At 38.3% G+C, this 24,969-nt stretch overlaps 1 protein-coding gene, 1 long non-coding RNA gene and 2 pseudogenes across 4 annotated transcripts in view; 3 read left to right on the top strand and 1 right to left on the bottom strand.

Annotated features, from left to right (window-relative positions):
• LOC306638809 (organic anion transporter 7-like) overlaps positions 1–24,969 on the top strand; it is a 285,976-nt gene that overhangs the window by 196,516 nt on the left and 64,491 nt on the right. The gene's annotated exons all lie outside the window — the stretch shown is intronic.
• On the top strand, positions 696–2,966 carry LOC306638824 (CCR4-NOT transcription complex subunit 8-like; annotated as a pseudogene). The gene has a single exon. The product of its transcript is annotated as a CCR4-NOT transcription complex subunit 8-like (transcript).
• The window catches only part of LOC306638855, a 147,442-nt gene continuing 129,009 nt past the window's right edge, over positions 6,537–24,969 (bottom strand). The window contains exon 3 of the long non-coding RNA XR_013757570.1: positions 6,537–7,104. This is a non-coding gene — a long non-coding RNA (uncharacterized lncRNA). The remainder of the gene's footprint in view (positions 7,105–24,969) is intronic.
• LOC306638816 (organic anion transporter 7-like) lies at positions 7,415–24,279 on the top strand (annotated as a pseudogene). Its single transcript, XR_013766793.1, has 8 exons — positions 7,415–8,552; positions 9,202–9,305; positions 14,395–14,549; positions 14,649–14,817; positions 18,342–18,465; positions 21,740–21,855; positions 22,450–22,663; positions 24,167–24,279. The product of XR_013766793.1 is annotated as an organic anion transporter 7-like (transcript).

Raw genomic sequence — 24,969 nt, 5'->3', positions numbered from 1 at the left:
GCCACAGTATCTGTTTAAGACTTAGATTACAAAGTCAAATACCATCACTTTGGTTTTATTTTACTTTTGCAGTCACATCAATGTAGATAGTATCTCATCCACAGTAGCTAAACTATGGAACCAACCTAGATGCCAATCTAGGTTGAATGCCAAAAAATGAATGGATAAAGAAAATATGGTACACACATACAATTGAATATTAATCTTTTAAAGAAGAATGAAATCATGGCATTTGCAGGTAAATGGATGGAACTAGAGTATATCATGCTAAGTGAAATAAAATGATCCCCCCAAAATAAAGACTGAATGCTTTCTCTGATAAGCAGATGTTGATCCATAGTGGGGGGTGGGTAAGGAAGAATGAAGGATCTTTGTCTTATGAAGAGGGGAGTGAGGGATGAGTGGAGTGGTGGGGATGGGAAGGATGAATGATAGAATGACACAGATATAATTACCCTATATACATGTATGAAAAGAATTTTAGTTAACCTAAATAATTTCTTTTTAAAAAAAGAGACAATGGACAATAACTATCATCAGGAGCATGCGAAATATACTTCAGAAGAGCAGAAACTCAAAGGAGAAACAAAAAATCAGGCAACAATATCAATACACAAAAGTACTCAATCACAAAAAAAAAAAAACAAAAACAAACAAACAAAAAAAACATGACAGAGATCCGGGGCAGAGGGAGGAGAACTCCATGTAAGGGCTTGGTTGCTGCTGGTGTTACTGCTGCTGGGGTTTGCCCACCAGCCCATGCTTAGTGGGCCCTGCCAGTCAGGATTTCTTCAGAATGCCTGCAGCACTTGTAGAGAATAGCCAGGTTATCTGCAAAGTCTGGGCCAGCAATCTAGAAGAAGAGATGTGGAAGAGCCAAGAAATCTTGTTCAGTTACAGTTATATTGCAATGGACACAGAATTTCCCATTGTTGTGGTACGACCAATTGGTGAATTACGTACTTTGATAGATTACCAGTATCAACTTTTGTGGTGCACTGTTGACCTTCTAAAAATTATCCAGCTGGGCCTTACATTCACAAATGAGAAGGGAGAATATCCTTCTGGAATCAATACTTGGCAGTTCAATTTCAAATTCAAACTTACAGAGGACATGTACTCCCAGGGTTCCATAGACCTCCTTGCTAAATCAGGACTACAATTTCAGAAGCATGAAGAGGAAGGTATTGACATGCTGCACTTTGCAGAGCTGCTGATGACATCAGGAGTGGTTCTTTGTGACAATGTCAAATGGCTTTCATTTCACAGTGGCTATGATTTTGGCTACATGGTAAAGTTGTTGCTTACAGATTCTTGTTTGCCAAAAGAAGAACATGAATTCTTTCATATTCTGCATCATTTCTTCCCATCTATTTATGATGTGAAATACTTGATGAAGAGTTGCAAAAACCTTAAGGGAATTCTTCAGGAAGTTTCTGATCAGTTGGATTTGCAGAGAATTGGAAGGCAGCACCAGGCAGGCTGAGACTCACTGCTGAAAGGAATGGCATTCTTCAGGATGAAAGAGTTGTTTTTTGAGGACAGTATTGATGATGCAAAGTACTGTGACTGGCTCTGTGGCCGAGGCATGGGAGTGGCCCAGAAACAGAATGAGGATGTGGACTCTGCCCAGGAGAAGATGAGCATCCTGGCGATTATCAACAACATGCAGCAGTGATGGCGGCAGGCTCTGCTGGGTGGGCCCAATCTCAGAGTGGTGCTTCCTGTGCTGACTGTGTACTCATCTTCCCCAAGAGAGAACACTTTTGAGCAAACTGTACCCACCATCTGCATTGAGCAGAAAGACTTGTTTTAATGAATACAGAAGATATATTTATTTTAGATTCAGAAGAGGGGTGTTTGCTCTGAATTTGTAAAGGAGTCTTCCCTGTTCCTCATCCCCAACCTCTCCTCTCTAGCTGCCTCCTACCACCAGCATCCAGGGCTCATTTGACACATTTTTAAAATCCAGAACAAGTCTGAAACAAACTAGTAAAATGAATGTAACTCTTACCAGTTGTCATTGTTTTTTCTTTTAAATATTTTGCTAATCTCTGATGAAAGATTCTTGCTAAGATTCTCAGCTAAGCTGAGTGCTTCCAGGAAAAATGGTGTTCTTGGGAAGTCAGTTATACATCTTGAGGCTTTGCCTTTCCTTTTTTTACCCTTCTTGAGGACATTTACTTTCCTCATACTTTGGTAGTCTTTTATGTACTGTTATATGGAAATGAATTGCCAGTTGCTGAAATTCAAAGACAATTTTACATAATCTGTCTACCACTCTTCATTCACGATCAATGCCAGGTTGGACATTAATTGACCACTCAAGTATCTTGAAGTCTGTGTTCCACTGTGCCATTGAGATTTGCTCTCACTCATGCATCATCTGAGGTCATTTTAAGTTTTCAGATAATGAATCCAATCCTGAAGGAAATGAGTAAACATCAGATTTTGGGGTCTTACGCACATTATGTTTTTAATAATGTGATTTCAGATGGTCATCTGTCTTCTCCAACCTCTTCTCCATTTTCCTTTCAGCAAACTCGAGGAGTTAGGTGGATTAGTATGAGGACCAGGAATGTGATTCTTTAAGAAGGTTACAGTAGTTACTTATAAACAGGGCAGTCAAGGTACTTGGCTTAGAGAGATCTCTTGGAGTAATATCTCACAAATAGGAATAGGAAGCTCAGGACATTTGTTTTGTTTTGTTAAAACTAACCATTTAAAAAGTACACTGTGATATTTTGAATGACTACAGAATGGAGTTTTGAAAAAACCAAAAACCTCTGGAATGGCGGAAATAAAAACCGGTAACTCGCTGAAGTGGATACATAGCCTTGCATTTTAAAAGCTTATGGAAAACTCAATTTGAAATGAAAAAAATGTCAAGTATTATAAGCTGGTATTTAAGATGCTTGTAAATATTATTTATGTTTTTAATTTTGTAAAATAAAGATGTTTTTAACCACCGGTAAAAAAAAAACAACAACAACAACAACAACAACAACAACAACAACAAGAAAACAAAAAAACAAAAAACCACAACAACCAGAAAAAAATGAACAAAATCACAAAAGTCCTTACCTATCTGTAATAATCTTGAAGATGAATGGATTAATATCCCCAATTAAAATTTAAACTAGCTGCATTAAGTGTGAATTAGTATAAACATGACCTAAAGATTCACTACTCATAATAAACTCACATCCCTGGTAATGACACATATAAACAGAAAGGGAAGGGTTGGAAAATGATTTTCTATGCTAATAGAAACTGAAAATGAGCAGGAGAATCTATACATGTATCAGATAAAGTAAACCTTCAGTCAAAAATTTTAAAAAGCAACAAAAGGCAAGTCACTATATAATGGTACAGTGATCAATTCAATGAGAGAAAATAAAAATCAGAAAGATGTATGCATATACTGACAGAGCACCTAATTATGTAAAACAAGAATTATTAAATCTAGAAGGAAGCGTAGACACCAATACAGTTATAGTTGAGGATCCCAGTATCAATAGACCTTCCAGACAAAAATATCAATATAGAGAATTAGGAATTATACTATACTAAAGGGCAAATGGACCTAATGGAATCTAAGGAAGTTTTTAATCCTCCGAAAATGCAGAATACATAAGTGCATAAGGTGAATGTAAAATTCTTCAGGAAACACTCTATGTTAGGGCACAAAGAACATTTTAGCTGATGTTAAATGCTGTTATCACTCTCTGACCTCAATAGAATAAAATTACAAATCAATCACAAACAAGTATTGGAATACTACACTGTAGCCCAGAAATTGCACAATTCCAACTCAAAGTTTAAAATGTTTTTTAAAATCAGAAAAAATTTAGAAATCGTACAAATACATGGAAATGAAACAACATACCTAAGAACAATAAATTGATCAGTAAAGAATCAAAAAGACAAAGACCCTTAATCTTTCTTGAAAAAAATGAGAATAGAAACACAACCTCTCAAAATCTAGGGGATACAACCAAAGCAGTAGAAACAGGGAAAGCTATAACTCTAAGAATATACACCAAAAATTAAGTGATCTCAAATAACCAACCTATCAAGGCAATTGAGGAAATAGAAAAGCAAGAACTCATGGGCAGTCACTGGTTCAGCACCAGTCCACACAGCACTACAGAAGGTATGGAGGCTTAGATCATGCACTGTAAATGCACAGGGTGCTCAGATGGTTTCCCCTTATTATAGTCTGCTTTTAAAAGTTTGGACCCATTTCATGGCCTTATATCTAGAGAGAATTTACCTAAGGAGAAAATAATCAATTGCTTCTTATGGTATTTCCTGATCTAATGGTCAGGTATGTGTGCTCCTATGGTATGCACACTATTAACTGGTCTGTTTATCTGCCCTCAAACCTAAAAGGCTTTTGCCTTAGCTTGTGTCCAGACTCCAATTTTGTTCATCTTATTGTCCATGGCTTGGGCCAATTTCCAGAAGTGTAAGAGAAAATGTAATTATCTAGAGTTCAGGAGAACTTATAATACCTGGTGCTTCCAGGTGAACAAACTGATCCATCTAACCCCATGTAAATGTCTCATCATGGAACCTGTTCTTTTCTGTTAATAAGCCCATGGCCAAGAACATGCAATGTCCCTAAGGGAAGGAATAGCCTCCCATGTTTTCACCCACAGATATGTATTTCAGGATATAGACTCATCTCACTTGGAACAGTGGTTCACCCAAGTTCAAAACATATAAAAAAATTTCTAAAAGAGAGGAGTGGTACTTGGGATTCTTTTTGTTTTTAGAACACACATTTAATCTCCTTAAGAGTCTTTTCTGGCAAGATGTTGATCTTCCCACATAACTTTACACACTCCAAATTACTCCAACTTATATATATATATATATATATATATATATATATATATATATATATATATATATATGGTTTATGTGATGATAGCCTCAATTTGGTCTTTCCTCAGAACACAATATTGAGTGACATCAGCAAGCTGGCAGAATATGAAGCCATTGGTTCCTTTCCACAGCACACTAATTCAATAATGATTTATGGAAAATTCCCTTTCTGAACAGTCTAGAAACAAAATGAGATGGTTCTGCACCTCAAGCAACTGCAAAACCAGACACATGAAAGTGATGAAGTAAATTAGCAACACCTTTTCTCTAGTATCCCTACCCCTAGCAGAGAAATATATGATTAAGAGGAAACCTTCTTGGTCTTAGGTTTTCCAAGGGGAATAAGAGTTGAGGCATGTGTCCAATGTCCCAACTTTTCTGAGACCCAAGAAATAGATTGTGTCTTGCTTGTCTTGGAGCACTAAGGAACTGGTAGAGTCTAGCTTCCTGGCCCCAGTGAAACCCAGACAGCAGTCTAATCTAGCATACAGTTTGTCACCACAGTCCCTACCCCAGCTCAGCTCTGAGTGGGCAGGTGGCATGTCCCAGCTTCTCCTTGCTGAATAGTGTCACACACAGCATCCAAAGACCCAACTCTTGCAGGTGCTGCCCAAGGAACAAGCCTGTTTCCCTTTCTCAGAGCACTGATGGGATCCAGCATACACTGGAATCCTGAAGACTGCTAGAAGAAGCTTGGGTGCTGCAATAACAAGAACCTCAAATGTGAAAAAAATTGGGGGCAGGGAGTATCTGTGAAGACAGTGCAAACTAAAGATTAAAACTGGCAGCAGAGAATTGATGGAAGTTTGACACTGATCATGTTAAAAAAATTTCCTAAGGAAAAGGGAAAAAAAAAAATCACTGGAAACTAGAGGTAAGAAAATTCTCATTACACAGTGAAAATTTATTTTTGTCACTGTATTTCATGTGGACTAGTTCTTCATTGCAATTTGTGAAGCCAACCCTACAAAAGTAATAGAAAAGACTTCAATTTCCCACTGAATTGTAGAGAGTTTGGAAGTTCTCACTACTTACTTCACAGCAAGGAAGACAATACTGGAAAAACAGTTATTCTATTAGTGAATCAGGGTCACATAGCAAACTATTACATTTAGGAATAGGAGATAACAGGCTGTAGAAAGTCACAGCAACCAGGATCAGATGCCCAGAAGAGAAAGCCACTATTGGACCAGCTCTGTAGGCCCACTTTGATGTAACTGAATCAATACCAGGGTCTTGTGGTAGACTACCTGGACAACCTCAAACTCAAACTCTCAAACCCTGTGCTCTTGGAACCCTATCATGTCCTTGCTGTGTAGATTAAGAAATATTCCATCTATCTTTCTACAGTTTTTATGGGAAAAATAACCATTTGAAATACGCCATTTATTCTTGGGGTTATTCTGTGACGAACATCAGATTTCAAGAGAAACTACTGTTCTAATATTTTATCTGACCTGGGAGATAGAAATTTGCCAGCTATTACTCCCCCTAGAATTTCTTTCAAACATACAGGGAAGGTAAAATAGGCCAACTATTCTGAAGATCACACTGAGGGAATCTGTCCATTTTGAAACAAATAATACCTACATAGAAATAATATTATGGAATAACTTTCTATTTCTAGTACCCTGCCACTTCATCAATAGGACCATGGGATAAAAATGGTGCATTATGACAGAAAGAACTGCAGGACACAGACCATTTTCAATAAGGATATTATATGGATTCCTAGAGAGATATCATAGAGTAAAAGGCAGGTGTGCTAGAAGAGACTGAAGCCTCTGGAGCTACAGCTACAGCAAAAAATAATCACAGCCTATCTCCTCATCATATAGATGTGAAACCTCATCACATCATTTTCATTCTGATTTCTCAATACACCTGACTAGGTTTTAACAAAGATTTCAAGTCCTGTTGAAAGGCAAGAAAAGCTGGGATCAAAGCAAATTATCAGACACAGACTCAGGGCAGTAATTTTGTTCAGAAATTTCAAGTACCTAGGATTAATTCACTAAAGGGTCTCATGGAAAACATGGACAACAGGACAGAGCAGCAGGAAAATTCAAGGAGGGAGACCAGAACTCTGAAAAGGGTTACAAGGGAATGCTAGAAACCAAACTTGGTGTAACAGAAGTGATGTCAATCTTGATAGGCTCAACAGTAGACTGAGGAGAGAATCAGTGATCTTGATGGTGTTTCAGCAGAAACCTTTGAAATCTAGACACGGTAAGAATATGGAGTAAATATGGATCAGATTCTGAAAACTTTCTATTTTTAAAGGTATTTTATACACATAATGGGAGTGCCAAATGAGAGGAGTGAAAAGAAAGGAATAAAAGAAATACTTAAAGTAATCAAGGCTGAGAATTTCCTTAAAGGGTATTTAAAATCCCTATGGGATTGTATCTCCCTTAATGACAGATACATAGAGGAGATCACTCTGGAAAAGGCTGACAGTTGATTGCTTTCCATAAAGTTCAGAGTACATTAATGTAGTTCTCATAACTTCTCTTTGAAACTGAATGTCTCCAGTGATCTACTTCTTTCATCCAGGCCCTACACACCTACGTTTTCACTCAATTGCCAACTCATACTATTAATCATTCAAGTGAATTAACCCTCTAATGAGGCTTGAGCTCTCATAAGCTAATCATAGCACCATAACAATTCCTGCATTGCCTAACATATGAACTATTATGGGGACATCCTGTACCCAAACCATGGCACTTCACTTGCAGTAATTTTTCTTGGGATGATTTTCGTGGCCTCTGTGAATCAAGATTTGGTACTAATCAAATCAAAATTTACCTCTCACCTCTCACAGAAAACTGAAACACTTAAATGCGTATTGCAAACAACATATTCTGTAAAAAATTGCAGAGCAGGTATCAGAGTTCTTCTGGGTAGTTTACAGAGTATTTGCAGATCAATGTCCAAAGATGACTGCAGTTCATTGCCCACAACAAGAATTTTCAGGAAGTAGATCAATGACAGACTTAATGGCAGAAAGCAGCTCAGCAAAATACCTCCCTCTGTGATTTAAAGAAAACAGCCACCTAAATAACCTGATAAAGTCTAGGGGATATTAGCTGCATGGACTTGCCACAGAGCTGAAGAGGGGACCATTAAGGAGAAAGTGAGGTCAGGATCAACACCCTTTGCTGTGTCACAGGGAAAGACAATAGAACACTTTTTCTTTGACCTTATCTAGATACAACCACTTTGCCTTCAGGCAGGGAGAGGCATTCAGTCACCATGGCTTTTCAGGACCTCCTGAATCAAGTTGGTGGTTGGGGAGGTTCCAGATAATTCAGATGGCTTTTCTTCTACTCTGCAATGCCCTGGCGGCCCCTCATATTATGTTGAAGAACTTCACTGCTGTCATCCTTGGTCATCGCTGTTGGGTCCACATCCTTGACAATGACACAGTCTCTGACAATGCCACTGGGACCCTCAGCCATGACACCCTCTTGAGGATCTCCATCCCACTAGACTCAAACCTGAGGCCAGAGAAGTGTCGGCGCTTCATCCACCCACAATGGCAGCTCCTTCATCAAAACGGGACCTTCTCAAACATGATTGAGCTGGACACAGAGCCCTGCATGGATGGCTGGGTATATGACCGAAGCTCCTTCCTCTCCACCACCGTGACTGAGGTAATAGGTTTCATTTTCCTCTCATGAGTGCTTGACCTGGGTGTGTAGAAACAATGAAAATAATGAACATGCTTTGAGCCTTTAATTGCCATGTGAGTGCTGGTTCCTCTTTTACCATAATCTATTGATTCTTTTTTGCAATATGGGACACAACCTTAGTGTAATGATAAATCATAAATATGAACTTAGTGTCATGGTGCTTTTATTCTTGTGAATGTCACAGTTTAAGCAAATAAATCATATGTCTTGTTAAAGATGTTAGGCGAAGTCAGTAATACTCTGCCTTGATTGCCGATTAGATATGTCTGTATGTTGATGAAAACCTGAATACCCAGACTGAACCCCTAGAGCAATCCCATGAGAATGTATGCACCAATGTTCAGGGTTCAGTAAATTCTTCAAGGTCCTTGAATGGTCATGGTAAGTGGGGAAATTTGAGAACTTTGCATTATGAGTTAAATGTGGTCATCAGTGTAACCCACAGTTGTACTGAAGTCTCCCTAGGTACAATTTTATAAACTGAGGACTGGGTGGTATAATTCAAGTATTTTTGAAGAGGGAAGCTGTAGAAGAAGATAAGGGTCTGATCAATTGAAAACTGCAGGTGGTGTGAAGGTGTTTTTGTTATGCTGGTTTCCTTGTCTTCCAGTGGGACCTGGTGTGTGAATCTCAGTCACTGAATTCAGTGGCTAAATTCTTCTTCATGGCCGGAATGTTGATGGGAAGCATTGTTTGTGGCTATTTGACAGACAGGTGAGTGTCTCTGGTTTCTAGTTCTCTCTAACCATGGGTACTGTCACCAGCTTATGACTCACTTATACATATGAAAAAATTTGTTGCAAATTATACTGCCATTGGGGGCACATTATTCCCAGGGATCTACAAACACAAATGTAAAATATCATTCTGTGTGGCGAGTGCGACTTTTTAACATTTGACTCCTGTGTGTAGACATCACCATAAGATGTGGAGATGTGTTTTAGTAGAGGGTTAAAAAGAACATGCCACAACATGGAGTTTGAAAGATGACAATGATTTAAAATCTGGACACAAAGGAAGATGTGTCACCACATCTTCCTGGATCCAGCTTGCTTGAGTATGCTGGTAGGGAGAAGAACATTGTCAGTGTTGCCCAGGGGAATTGTGCTCAGTGCCTCCTGGATACTGCACTGAATGATTCTGGTGCCCAGGGAATGGTCATCGTGGCCAAGTGGCCAATGTGGGAAGGGTGGAGCATCCTATTCCCCCTGTAGAGTCCATAGCAACATTTCATTTGTGGTGTTGGGAGGACATGCCAGTCCCCTTCAATTTTGCTTTTTCCTGAGCAGCTTTTAAAGATGACTTATTCAATCATGTAGGGTATTTAAGCTAAAGAGAACTGGTGTCACAATTTGTGGTATGAGAATCTTGATCTTGTACCTTTGAAAATCTGTTTTGAAATGACAGGAAACCATTGCCCTCATTTTTTCTTGTTAATTACTTACTTTTTGAGCTATGACATAATCTTTTGTAACTTTTATTGCCTTGTACTAATCACTGCTATGTAGAATTTCTTTATTTAAGGAATTAGAAATAAACAGTTATTGAATATGAAGAGTATACTTGGCATTTCAATAGTCACTCTTTCATGTATCTTATTAGATCTTTATCATATCCTGAGGGCTCTAGGTATCTTATGCTTTTAATCTCACAAATGAAATTTGACTTAGGGCAGTTTCTTTGCATGTATAATAAATAAGGTTGCAATCTTCAAAATAAAATGTTTTCACCAGTGACATGTTATTGCATATAAGCAAGCGCTTCTGTGACTAGAGCCATTTCTTATGAATCCCAGGCATCCTTTGTCTGTATTTTTGTTTAAATTTTTTCCTTGCCTTAGAGTAATATATACTGGTAATAGAATTACAATTTACTTATTTACTGACTTCATGAACTGCCTTTCTGATAAACTCATAAATGAACTATTACTTCATAAATGAAGAATAAATTCATGCATGAAGACTACTAGGAATTATCAAGCTTGAGGAGCTAAAAGAGAAACTAAAATAAAGCTAGATTGAAAACAGTCACAATTTGCATGGTAGTTTCAGAGCGTCAAGCATTTCATCCACATATGACCTATGGGAGTCCTTGAAGGAGAAGAGAGTAATGTGATGAGAGATTAGTTGAAAAATTCCTGCAGTATACAAATAGCATTTCTAGAAGTTGTTTGTAGATCCCTAAAATTTTCTATAACATGATTACACCATCTGCCAATAAGGATAGGTTAACTTGTAGTTTTTACATCTTCTCCTTAGACTCTTTTCTCAACAGTAGCTAGGATCTACAGTTCAAAGCTAAATGAAACTTGTGAGAGCTGAAATTCTGGTTCCCTTGATTATCTTCTGTGAATGTATGATGGCTTTCCTCTGGAGTGTGACATTAACCAAATAGAGGTCTGGTAGTTTTCCTTCATAATTTTCAGAAGTTCCTTTTTATTTCCAGTTTTCAAAGTGCTTTACTTTTTTAAAAGTTTTTATTTTTTCTAATGAATTATACATGACAGTTCAAGGCATTTTTGTATTTTGATATATCATAGATAAATAGAGTATAATTTCTTCAATGTAGTCATTCTGTTGAGGTGAATTTATTAAATGTCGTAAACCATAGATTTCACTATTGTTTGCCTTGTTCCACTTTTTTCAAAAGGATTTGGGGGGAAGGGTAAGCTTCCTACCATGCTGCCCTGTCTTAACATATCTCAGTATCTATACTTCTGTATTTCAGTTCCTCCTGTATAGATCAGCCTTTTAGAACTATAGTCAACCTCTCCATTATAATCCTATAGTTATTTCCAGGACTTACCCTCAATTAACAGAAACCTGGGTTTCTAATATTAACAGTGATTTTTTGATCCTATTCCTACTTTCTGCTTCACAAGTCTCTATTCTGGTTTTCATCTTCCTACTGCTCAAACCCAGGCAAATATTTCATCACATAAATTCCACTTTATCTTGCTTATGAACTAATACTCAACACTGTGCTGGTGGCAGAAATTTTACACACTGTCATCACTTCTTTTGAACCCAGGAGCATTTAACTACTGGGCCACATCCCCAGCCCTTTATTGTATTTTATTCAGAAACAGGGTTTCACTGAGATGCTTAGTGACTCACTGCTGCTGAGGCTAGCTTTGAACTCACAATCCTCCTGCCACAGCCTCTTGAGTTGCTGGGATTATAAGTGTACACCATTGTGCCCAGCTGTCATCACTTCTTATGTGAAATATATTATATAGTTATGTACAGAAGCTTACACTCTTAAATAAAACCAAGTGGTAAGTACTGAATGGCAATGAACAAGAAAAACTGCTCCTATCACTTGTACAAACAACCTTCTTCCCACCACCCAGTACTGTCTTTGGCAACTAGAGTATACATGCTCTGGCTTTGTTGAGGAGTACAATTTCTTATTCTTCTGATTGAACAGATTGTAGGATCACATTGGCCATGTTGTCATATATGTACATGAGGAAATAATTTCTGTTTCATGCTACTGTGCTTCTTAGCCCCAAACCCTTTCTCCTCCCTTACTCCTCTCTACCTAATATAAAGTAACTCTTTTCTTCCCTAGTGTCCTTCCATTGTGAATTAGCATCCACATATCAAAGAACACATTTGGCCTTTGACTTTTGGGGTTTGGCTTATTTTGCTTAGCATGATATTCTCAAACTCCATCTATTTACCAGCAAATGCAACAATTTCTTTCTTCTTTAAAGCTGAGTGATATTCCATCATATATATACCACATTTTCTTTATCCATTCATCTATTGAAGGACACATATGTTGGTTGCATAGTTTACCCATTGTGAGTTGAGTGGCTATAAACATTGATGTGGCTGCATCACTGTGTAATGCTGACTTTAAGTCCTTTGAGTATAAATCAAGGAGTGGGATAGATGGGTAAATGGTGATTCCATTTCATGTTTTGTGAGGAATATCCATGCTGTTTCCCATAATGGTTTGCCCCTATTTGCAGTCCTATAAACCATGTATGAGAGTACCTTTTCCCCCACATCCTCACCAACATTTGTTGTTGATTGTATTCTCGATAATTGCCATTCTGATTGCATTTTGATGAAATCTTAGAGTAGTTTTAATTTACATTTCTTCTGAATGCTTTTCTCTGAAAGTTTTTGAATTTGATACCTAATCTTCATGGGAGAGTACATGTCTTAATCCATTCTGCAGGTCTAACAAATACCTGAGACTGGGTAATTTAAATGTAGTAGGATTGTGTTTCTCACAGACATGGAGACTGGAAAGTCCAAGGTTGAGGCACCAGTTGAATGGGCCACTGGTATAGTCTTGCAGTCTGCTACTTAGATGGCTTCTTTTTGCTGCACCTTCACATGGTACTAGGAAGTGAAGGGTGTGTTCTTCATATTGCAGGAGGGGCAATATTTTATTCCAGTGGGAAAAACTCATAGAAATGATTTGTAAGGAAGCTAAGGCATCAGAATTCCTAGCAAATCACTCAAATAAATTGATTACATATTCTCTAAAAAAGAGATAATGGAAAAGGAGATAAATAAAGTTAGTAGAACAATGTATGATATATGAGAGTATCAATAATGAGATAGGAATTATAAAACAGGAAAGAAACAGAAGTCTGCAGGTGAAAATGACAATAAATGACTAAGAATCAATCTGTGAACTTGAATAAAGAATAGTAGGAATTATCAAATCCGAGGAGTCTCAAAACATTAAATTGTAAATACCACTAGATTGAAGAAAGTGACTAGCATGCAAGAGACTTCAGGAGCACCATGCAGTGCACCCACAGGAACTATGGGAGTATCAGAAGAAGAAGAGAGAGAGTAGTGCACTGAGAAATATTTGAAGAAATGTCACAATACACAGAGCCAATTGTCTTGATAAAATCTAAGTAGGTGAACTCAAAGTCGTTCACTATAACATATTATAATAATTATTTTTGTCTCAGAGCAAAAGAGAGAATCTCCAATGAAGCAGGAAAGGAGTGCTTTTAACCATACAGGGGATTGTCAATAGAATATTGGGTGATTTTTCTTCATAAAACATGGAAGCATCCCAGCATCTTCCTCTCTATGAGAGTCATTCTACCATGTAACCTATGCATGTGTGAAATCATACTTTACAAAACAAAACCATTGGATTAATGCATCTTAATTTACATATAGTTCACATTTCTAATTGCTACATAGTGCTCTACCCTGGGGATCCATAACAGTACTCATGAGCCTTCTTTTGGAAATGAACAACGAGATTACCACTGAATGCTTGCCATCCCAAACCTAAGGAACAGGTCAACTTCATATGACATTTTTCCTGTGAGAAAATACACCTTATGTTTTCACATATTTGTTTTGTTGTCCGAGACCAACAAAGTCAAACTCAGCAGATAGAAATTCTTGTCCAATCCATCAGCAACTTGGATGTACTGCTTTAGAGATGTTCCTATTATGTCATGTTAGACATAGTTTGTGCAGTTCTAGATTCCCAAGGGTTGATTCAAATACTTAATACAAAATATCGACTCTTCATAATGCTATGTGTATGATTTAGTGCAAGAGATATTTATGATGTGTTAATATCTCTGACACTGCAGCATGTCTTACATAACTTGAATTGGTCAAACTACTGGTAACAAATTTAAGAATTCTTTGTCACACAGAACCTATTTAAAAAGAGGGAGATTTGCTTTTGAGAATATCTGTTGCTGATCCTTTACGGATTTTTTAAATAGGTGTGAAGTGCCTGCTTTGTCCCAAGTTCTACCTGTTGTTATTGTTCCAAAATCCCATCTTTCCCTTTTCCATAGGTTTGGGAGGAGGTTACTTATGACATGGAGTCTATTCCAGCTCGCCATTGCAGAAACCTGTGCTGCATTGGCTCCCACCTTCCTGGTTTACTGCTCACTACGCCTCCTGGCTGGCATGTCCACCACAACCATCCTGACAAATACTGTTCTTCTCAGTAAGTCAACACTGATTCTTGGACCTTTACTGAACTTTGACTTTGACCTTGGTATTCTACCTTTGCTTGAAGTAAACACTCAGTGATGTTTTCTTTCAGTTGTAGAATGGACAACTCCTAAATGCCAAGCTATGGGAGCAACAATGGCAATTGTCTCTTGTAATTTAGGACAGATCACTATTGGAGGCCTGGCTTATGGTATTCGAAACTGGCATACTCTCCAGCTGGTTGTGTCTATACCCATTTTCTTCTTATTTATTTTCTCAAGGTATGAACCCAATTTCCTCCTTCTCTTATATGATCATAGGATGGAAATGTGGGTGACATCAGGGCATAAACATTCATTTTGTCTTAGTTCTACCCCTTGGGATGAGTTCTCAGTACAGGTGTGTATGTGTGATTGAAAAGCAGGGCAACTAGGACTGTCAGGTGAAATTGAGGACACTGAATGACCAGTCTTTCTTTCTTTCTTTCTTTCTTTCTTTCTTTCTTTCTTTCTTTCTTTCTTTCTTTCTTTCTTTCTTTCTTTCTTTCTTTCTTTCTTTCTTTCTTTTTTCTTTCTTTCTCTTTCTTTCTTTCTTTCTTTCTTTCTTTCTTTCTTTCTTTCTTTCTTTCTTTCTTTCTTTCTTTCTTTCTTTCTTCTTTCTTTCTTCTTTCTTTCTTTCTTCTGTATGCAGCTACAAGAGTTTATTGGAGGAATACAGGCTTAGAAGGTGCTACAGGGACAGAACAAAGTACTCTACCCTTGTATCTGAGGAGTCTGGGCTAATAAACTTTCTTGAGTTATTTGCTTTTCAAAGGCTTTTTCATAAGAGTGGCTTATGCTAAGCAGGGATATTGACAGATTTTCTCTTGCCCATAATCTTATTGCACATGCAACAAAAATTCATTTCTGGGTTTTACATTAGACACATGAGATGCAAGTAATATGCATGGGATCTTAAACAGGGATTTCCCCTGATTTGATTACTCTAGGTCAAATGTGGGTCTCTGTGCATGTTTCTTGGGATGGTGGGGCAATCTTTTGAAAAATAGGATCTTACTGTTGATAAGTCAGGAAAGTTAGCTCTTTTGATAATGCAAGGTTGGGGAATTAAAGGGAGGTCTTTAGGTTCACATCTTTTGTGCTAATGGAGGAGGATCTTGCCTTCTGAATCAGGGTCCCTATTTGTTCCTGCCTAATTCTCCATGGAGATTCATTGCCCTGAAATTCCTAGAGGGGTTATGTGGGCTGTCAGATGTTCAGTCTTTACAAGCTTCTTCCTGCTGGATTGAATGATGTCCCTGCCTAACTTTGTGTCTTGACTCTTTTCTATATATAGGATTTTCCCAAGCCCTGAAAATGAATGCCCAACTGGCCTAAGGGTACAGTGAATGGTGGGAATAGGAGAAAATTACTCTGAAGCTACCATCTGGAGGTGGATACTCTACAGATAGGAAGAAACAAAACAAAAAGAAGGCTAAAAGCAGAAAGACCAATACATAGAACTAAGAAGCATGAGGGAGTCAGGTGTGGGAGGATCCAAGAAAATCTCCTCTATCCCACCAGGAGCAAACTTAGCAAGAGTAGTTGTGGTTATGTTGCCAACTTGGGTCATTAATTTGGCTAATAGGTGAGGGGCATGGTGTCATCCTGGGGTATAAGGAAGCATGGGGAGGTTCCAGATGGGTACAGTGTGATTATGAGAAGCTCCTTCCTGGCAAGAATATGCACAGGTGGTAAGAATAACAAAAGGAAGTGAACACAGTGTTATTACGCAGATTAAAGGATGTCTAAACGCCTGTGCATCAACATTAATCCAGGAGGCTGGATCAGCCTCTCTGGGTTGTTTGTGAAACAATGGTTTTAGATCTTCACCAGTTTACAACTGTAGGATAGCGTGGCTTCTGTTATGGTTGGAGCCAGTCCTGGCTTAAGCCTGGACATGTGGACCCAGGAAAGCATCTGCAGAACTTGGCTGCCTTCAGTGTGGCGAGGAGGACCACCCTGCTGATTGTTTTGCACTGTTGTCTCTGGTGAGTCTTAGAGTGAACCACAGTGTATCAGTCAGGGTTCAAGGACCTGAAGCTGGATAGTATCACAAAGTCTGTCTGCCAGCTGCAGAGCTGCAGAAAGCAGGAAATGCTCAGCCCAAGAAGCTGGAGCCTCAGAACAAGAGGGGTCAATCATGTAGCTCCAGTTCAGAATGAAGGTCTGGAATCTCCCTGGAGGTCATTGGTGAGAGTGCAATTTGATAGAGGGAAGGAGTTGTATTCTTATATCCTCGGGTGATTACATAACCATCAAAACACCCATTCAAGGTCATTCAAGGTTGCATCTGCAGCTGCTACCTTGTTTTGCCAACTTTTGTTCAATCCAGTTGCCCAAATAATATTTCAAATACAGTAACTAGTAAATACTTTCATAAAAGTATATCTCCATTATTGTAAGGTATATAATTATAAAGAAGTATTCTTTTATGTATAATTTCTATTAATCCTAGTGTTATATTTAGTAAACTAGACAAAATGTAAGATAGTCCATTATATTCATATCCCTTGACAGACAAATAACAATAATTTCTAAGAGACAATTTAGAATGCAAATTAACTATGAATTCTCTGATTTTTTTTCTAAGAGAATTAACCCTAATAACAGAAGAGGAATATATTATCACATGAATATTCTGGAACATCCAGTTTGTCCTTGCTAGGAAATTTTATTTGTCAGTTTAGAAATAGATTTTTTTCAAAAATGTTTTTCATTATAGTGGAAAGTAATTGAAAATTAGACAGCCTCCATCATGCCATGCATTTGTGTGTATTGCTTTGCAAAAAAATTTCCAGAAATTTGAGGGATTTTCATCCATGAAATTGATAAAGGATGAAAGAAAAAAGAAATTTAATATCTTAACTAATTTTTGCTTCTTTGTTTTTGAAATACCATTCATTATTAGAGCATTACAGTTAAGAATAGTAGTTGGGTTCATCCTGCCAAAATCATATATGCATAACTCCATAGCTCTTTAATGAAGGAGCAGTTGTCTTTCTCCAGTTGAAAGGTGTAGGCACATTGGACACCCTACATTATTTCTCTCATGGATATTCTTCCTTCCATCTCTTTAGAAAGTCTTAAGACAGGTTTGATGTTCCTCTACCCAAGATGCTGGTCAGGGAGAAAACCTATTTGGTGAGAAATGACTCCCAGAGAGATGATTACAGGTTAATACAGTGAGATGAGTTCAGGCAGACAAGAGGGTGTGCCCTTTGGTGCACATGCATGATGTCAATCACCTTTATAACAAATCTGCAACCTGGGTGATGTTACTGTTCCCATTACATAGATGAGAATGTCCAGGCAGACTGAGCTTCTTATGTATCCAGATTCCATCAGAATGGCAGGAGTAGGAGTGCTTCCAGTTTGCATGGGATCTTCCATAAGCAAAACTATTTGAGGGGGTGCTTATTTTAGGAAAAGAACACTTTATGAGTAATTGTTTCTCATGCCCTTACAAAGAACGTGGAGAAGGTATGAAGAACTCAGTGTCCCTCATTCCTCAGTGCTCTGAGCTCCAGAGTCAATGTTCATCCAATCAAGAGGGGAGCTGATAGGGCTCATGTCTGCCTTCCCAGCTGTGCAGGTGTACTGCATGTAGGTATCATTTCCCATTGGCCCAGTTGTGGTACCAGGCAACATGACAGTATGTTTCTCAACTTAACTGAGTAAGTGGTAGGTATTTGATTGAAGTAGAATGAAGGCAATATGGAAAATATCAAGTGAGAGTTGACTACACTTCCATCATCTTTGATCAGGTGGGTGTCAGAGTCAGCTCGGTGGCTGATTATCAACAACAAACCTGAGGAGGGTTTACAGAAACTTGAAAAAGCTGCACGGGTGAATGGAATGGAGACTTCTGCAGATGCCCTAACCATGGAGGTGAGCAGGATGGGAGGTGCTTATGAGACAGAAAAGACACAGCTTGACATACTATTAAATGGTTTCCAAAGAAGCAATATGCTGTCACTGAAAAGCCTGGAAATAGACATTTTATTCAGAGGAGCCTAGGAGACTGATTTGTTCTTCAAATTCAATGCATATATCTCCTGCCTGAGGATTTTATTCTTTATATTTGATTATTATTTAAATTGACAGATAACATTGTATCTTTACAATTTGATGTTTTGAAGTACATGCACAGGGTTGAATGATTAAATCTAGCTAATTAATAGATGCATTACCTAACATATTTTTCCAGATAGAGCAAATAACATATACTTTACATTTTTAAAACACTACAATATATTATGATTGATCCCACAATAGTTCTGCGAACTTTGACCAATATCTCATCCCTTTCTTCTTCCCCACCACGAGCAACCACAGTCTCTGGTAACCATCACTATAGTTTCTTTTTCTAAAAGATCAAATTTCATAGATGCCACATATAAGTGTGATTATGTGGAATTCATCTTCCTTTTTCTGGATTATTTCACATCAAATAATAGCCTCCAGGGTCATCCTGTTGTCACAAGCACAAGGATTTCATCCTTTCCCATGAATGAATAATATTCCATCTCATGTAGACAGACCTTCCTCTGTATGCTCTGGAGTTATAACAGCTTTTTGATGGAGTCATTTTCATTTTCTCTTTCTAATTGCAGGGTAGCTTATTTCTTTTTATCTAAAGCATGCTTTTATTTCTTTCTGTCTCCCCTTTACTCTGAGTTCTTCCAGTGCCATGACGGTTTGAAGTATTGGAGTAGCATCCTTGTCTTGTTCTAGACATTTCTAGGAAATCTGTCTGGTCCCCAGACACCCATCACTGCAATGTTAGCTGTGGGTTATCACATTCAGTTTTTGTTGTGTTGAGGTATGAGGCTTGCACCCCTAATTGGTTGAGAGTTTTTCTGATGACAGGGTTTTGAGATCCATGAGCAGATTTTCTATATCAATCACACACACATCAATGAAATAGTTTGAGAAGTAAAAAATAGTTATCAGTGTCCTCTGTCTATATCATGTTCACAAACATCTTCCCAAATCTTAGTTGATTTGTTTTATTCCACTACTGGCTCCTGAATGTCACCTTTCTTAGCTTGCAAATGCATTCTGCCTTGTCTGTGCCTTTTGCTCTCCTTCCCCTATCTTTCTTTCTTCCTTGCACTTCCTTTGTGAGCATATTCCATGAATCCCTGTGAATCTTTTGAGAGATAAAAGACAGAAAGGTTTACAGCTCCAGTCTTCAAAATGATCACCACCCTCACCAGGTCAGTGGGCTTGATAAAGCCCCTGACTAGTCAAGTAAGGGAGCAAAGTAAATTTCCAGGTGGGAAAACTAACCTCGATGTAGGCAAGGAGACTCGGAATGCATCTTGAAAGTTGTAGTGTATGAAATGTGTCCTCTAGTTTAGGGTAGAACTAGCCATGGTTAAGCAGTCAGGGTACGTTTCTTTGCAGTTGAGTCCAGCCAAATGACTTCAGAAGGGCAGTCAGTGGTGTCCTGGTAAATGTTTAACTCGAACATGCAAAGATTTGGAAAAATCCTTGAGTCCAGAATTGTGGGAATCATTAATTTCTGTGGTTTGTTAAACTCTACCAGAGTCTATTTACACATACCATGATGGTCCCAACAGGTTCATAAATCATTTAAAAATTTAACAAAGAGCTCTTGAAAACATGTAAGAACTGAATATGGGACACCTTTGTGGGCAGGACTGAAGAGCTTGGACTGCTTTAGGCTTTTCTCCAAAGCATGATGTGATCATTGGCATAGAATAGCAGTTACAGAGAAAGATGCTTTTGTAAAACAAGAAGAACCAGAAAACTCCACTTGAATATGTGGCACTTCCTCCCCATGTAAGGGTTACCAGGAAGAACACACTTGGAAAGGTTCCAATGACAGCTAGCATTGCCCACCTAAATATCTCTGGATGCTCCACTCATTTCTGATAGATCATCAAAAGTGAGTATCTGGTACCAAATTAAGCCATCATGCCCTAATGTTTTGCTCTGATATTGGAAGGACAAGTAGGCCACTCTCAGGCATGGCAGCCTTCATCTGAAATGGATTTAGGGTCTTCTTGAAGCCAATTCTTATAATACCACAGTAAAAATGGTCAGTGATCATGGGTTTATGTTTGGGATGCAGAGTGCCTCCCCATGATTGCCTCTCTAACACAAGCATAAATTCTGTATTCTGCTGCTGAAGTTAGGGCTAGTAAATGCAAGTCCATTCCTGATGGCATAGAATTCCTCATTCATGGGAGTAGGATCCACGCTCAGAACTCCCTTTGTATGGAAGTTTTTGAAGTAACCATTATAGTATTTTTGCATTTGTGGAGGATGCATGACAATGGAGTTAGTATTTCTGAATAACAAATGAATTAATAAGTAGAAGTGTTTTGGTAGAAGTAGTTTGACATGCATGTTTATCACCTAGTAAATGGCCTAGAAAATGTTTGGGAGAAACACATGACTATTTTGTTGGATTTCCTACTTCTCATGGTCCTGGTTCTTTTATTTCTTCTTCTTCTTTCAATGACAAGGAAATGGAGTTATAGCAACATCAGGCACCTTGCCCAGGGTATACATCTGGTAAGTGGCAAGGCCAAAGTAGTACTTCAGTATAAAACCAAGTCTGAGTTTAAATCAAATTAAAGTAACATCCCCCTGATTCCAAACTCAAGTTAATTCCAGGTTCCTCTTTCATGACGACACAGAATGCAAGGTATTCTCCAATCTAGGAACACTCAAAAACTAAAATAAAAATAACAAATAAATTGCAGGGAAATAATTTTTCTTCCTGAGACAGGAAATCTGTATTCCTACTATTGGTAACTAGTTGAGAAAAACATTCCAAAACCAATACTTCTATTCCCTCTGGTATGAATAGGGATTTGAGTTCTAACCTTACTAAATCATCTTTTGGTTTCCTTCCTCATATATATCTCTAACATACACACTCTCTTCAATGATATACAGTCCTCTCCAGTTCCTGCTTAATATATCCTCATTTCACAATCATCCTGAGATTCCTAGAACTTCCAAGTTCACTTATCACACCACTTCTATGCCTGCCATGTTTTCAATGTCTGTATTTTCCACTAGATAGCATAGTCATTGACCAAACACTCTGTGTGTGCCCAGTGCTTCCACAATACCCTTTCTTTTCTGACAACTGAACAAGATGTTGTCTCTGTTATTATTGAAGGCTGTGAGATCCACCATGAAGGAGGAGCTGCAGGCAGCACAGAACAAACCTTCTCTGTGTGACTTGTTCCACTCTCCCAACTTGACTAAATGGATCTGTCTTCTGTCCTTGGTGAGGTAGGCTTCACACTATGCCTAGGAAAGTAGTGGAAAAGGAGTGTATTTCTTATTTCAATGTGTACAATATGTGGTAATCACAGCTTTGGGGACAAAAGGGGAGGAGGATATAGAGAGCATTTCTATGGCTGTGGGTAGTCAAAGGGTGATGGAAAGACTGGCACAGGACCATTGCACAGTGAGAAGTTCTATTCATCATATCACACTGATAGGTTCATAGTGGAGACTTGTGCTGCACACTTCAATCCAGTGCAGTATTTTTCTCTGCTTTTCATCATTGTTTGCTTTTGTTTTAATGGAGGTATAGTGAAAGAGTGAGTTTCAAGAAGAGAAAAAACTTGAAAATGCCAAAGATCCATCCTGTATTTCCACAATATGCCTCATGTCTCCCCATACTAAACATTGCTGATGGTCTACATTTGTTTTAATATAATTACAAAATAATCACCTGCAAGCAAATATTCCAAAAAAAAAAAAAAAAGATACGTCTGTATATTTTAACACCAAAAAATGTCTCATCAAGACTGACTCATTATTATCATCATCTAGGGATTAACCCTCATGACATGTGTCTTTCCTGTTTGTTTGCTGCAGATTTGCAATAGCGCTGCCCACTTTTGGCCTTTTCCTGCACCTGCAGCACCTGGTAACCAAAGTTTTCCTGGTTCAGATTCTCCTTGGTGCAGTCAGCCTTCCAAGCAATTATGTTTCTATTTGGACACTGAATCACAAGGGCCGTCGAATAAGTCTATTCTTTTTATGTCCATGATGGGGATCTATTTTCTGGTCATCATATTTGTGCCTGAAGGTGAGGAAATAGAACAGTGTAAAAAAGGAACTATCTTCCCCACTTTCCTGAGGAGTTTTCCAGATGAACATGTAGGAATCCAAAGAATTGGGTTTAAAATGTTTCCTGAAACCTGTTGAGCATTTAGGACATTCTGCCATTGAAGTGGTAGAAAAACAGCCAAAGGTCAGTAAAGTTGGCTGAGAGATGGGATTCTCTTCATTATGGTCAAGAAGTACCTGGAAATTGGGGCCTCTGAGGCTTGAGTTTCTCTAGGTCAGAGTACATCATTTCCTCATTGGAGAAGGACATTTCCTTGCAATCATTTTGGTCTAGACTCATCATTATGAGCTAATACATGCACACTGTCTGCCACTTCCTGTGCTGGACTCTGACTTACTACTCCACCCTCAGTGACAATTTATCCTAAACTCTATGTGTCCCCAGATGAGTCTCATCTTAAGTAACCTGAAAAGCAACCCTACTTTTGGGAGTCATCTTGACATGAGGAAACAATCCCTGGTGGTCAAGTATAGAAGAGGTATATAGCAGTGACAATATATCAATCCCAGATTTGCTCAGCTACTTGTGTTGTAATGTGTTTTACAAAATCCCACATTGGTGGGCTGTGTTCCTCTCTATAATCTCTTTGGTTCCATGGAATTAACCCAGTGACATTTTACAACTGAGTCACATACCCACTTGCTTCACTTTTGGACTGGGTCTTGCTAATTACTTTGGGCTTCTCAAAGTTGCTGAGTCTAGATGTGAACTCTTGGTCCTCCTCCATTAACTCCTGAGATGCTGGGATTAGAGGCATGCACCATTAATCCTGGCTATATGCTCTACTCCTCTTGAAAGTGAACAGTAATGTCAGTTTCTTGCCCTGGAACAAAGCCCAATCCAAGGCTTAAAGCTCTCTTGAGATTTTCTTTTAATTGAGTAGAAAACTGACTCTATGAAATGTTCCTTCAGTGGTTTCCAAAGTCTGATATATTTTACATTCTAGACGTTCTTAATCTTGAGTTCTGAAAGAGTGCTCCAGATCAGGATACTTTCCTGCTTGTTCATTTATATGTAATTCCTGTTCTTTTGTGACTCTCTTCTACAATATGTACTCCATGCCAATGCTGTGCATGGACCATTTTTTGAAATTATTTTAGTGCCAGGGTGATTCTGATACCCATCACTAATTTCCACATGACAGTCACACCTTCCACAGGAAGTGTAGGGGAGACATTGGACAGAAAAAGAAAGAGAAGTCTTCCTGCATTCAGCATCTTTTCTCATTCCTTGAAAAAACTTACAGTGGCAAGTAGAATGAATACAATTATTCAGAACCTCTTATTCACCATCAATAAAACTGTGCAGAAAAGTCCCATCTCTCAGTCACAAATTTTACCTCTATGCAGTTTCTCCACAGTATATTTTTACACTGTGAAGATCTCCAATAAGGGTGTTTTCCATTAATAATTTGGGTTGTAATTCTCATATTTCCTGTCTCCTGGATCTTCTTCTTTCCAGAAATGCAGACCATGTGTATAATTTTGACAACTTTGGGAGGAGGCCTTTCTTTTGCCTCTGTTTCCTGTTCTGTTACCTTTTCAAATGAACTGCTCCCCACTGTCATCAGGTAAAAATTCTCCTAGGTTCCCTGTCAGGGTTAAAACATCCCTTCCCAGCGCAAGAAATTATCAAAGGAAGAAACGAAAAGTAATGATGGTAATGATAACAATTATAGTCAGAAATTACCCAATGTTAGCTTTTTGCCAGATAATTTTAGGTGTGCTCATATACCACTAATGTACATCTCATGGATTCTTTGGAGTCACCTAAATTAGAGATGCTATAGTGCAAGTCACAATAGCCAAGTTATGGATCCAGCCCAGGTGTCCATCAACAGACATGTGAATAAAGAAAATATGTTACATATACACACCTGAGTGTATGCAGCCATATAGAAGACCACAATTATGTCATTTTCAGGTGAATCAATCTAATATTTGATGTCCTAAGAAGGTAATAGGGCTGTGGGTTTGCACCTTCTCTGGGGTCACATGTAATCCCCAATTTTCTAGGGTTTTGATAATACAATCAAATACCCCTAATAAGGTCTCCTGTTCCCTATGAGCCAAAAGAATATCATCCATATAATGGAGACAATAATGTCCTTTACAATTTTGTATAATCTGTGATATTGCCTGGCCAACATATATTTGACACATAGTGGGACTATTTGCCATTTCCTGGGGAAGGACCACCCATTGGTAACTAGTATTAGGGCCTTCATTATTTAAAGAAGAAACAGAAAAGGCAAATTGAGGGCT

The sequence above is a fragment of the Sciurus vulgaris genome (genome assembly GCF_902686455.1).
Source record: "Sciurus vulgaris genome assembly, chromosome: 11".
Classification (NCBI taxonomy): Eukaryota; Metazoa; Chordata; class Mammalia; order Rodentia; family Sciuridae; genus Sciurus; species Sciurus vulgaris.
This window is presented reverse-complemented; position numbering and strand designations above follow the sequence as displayed.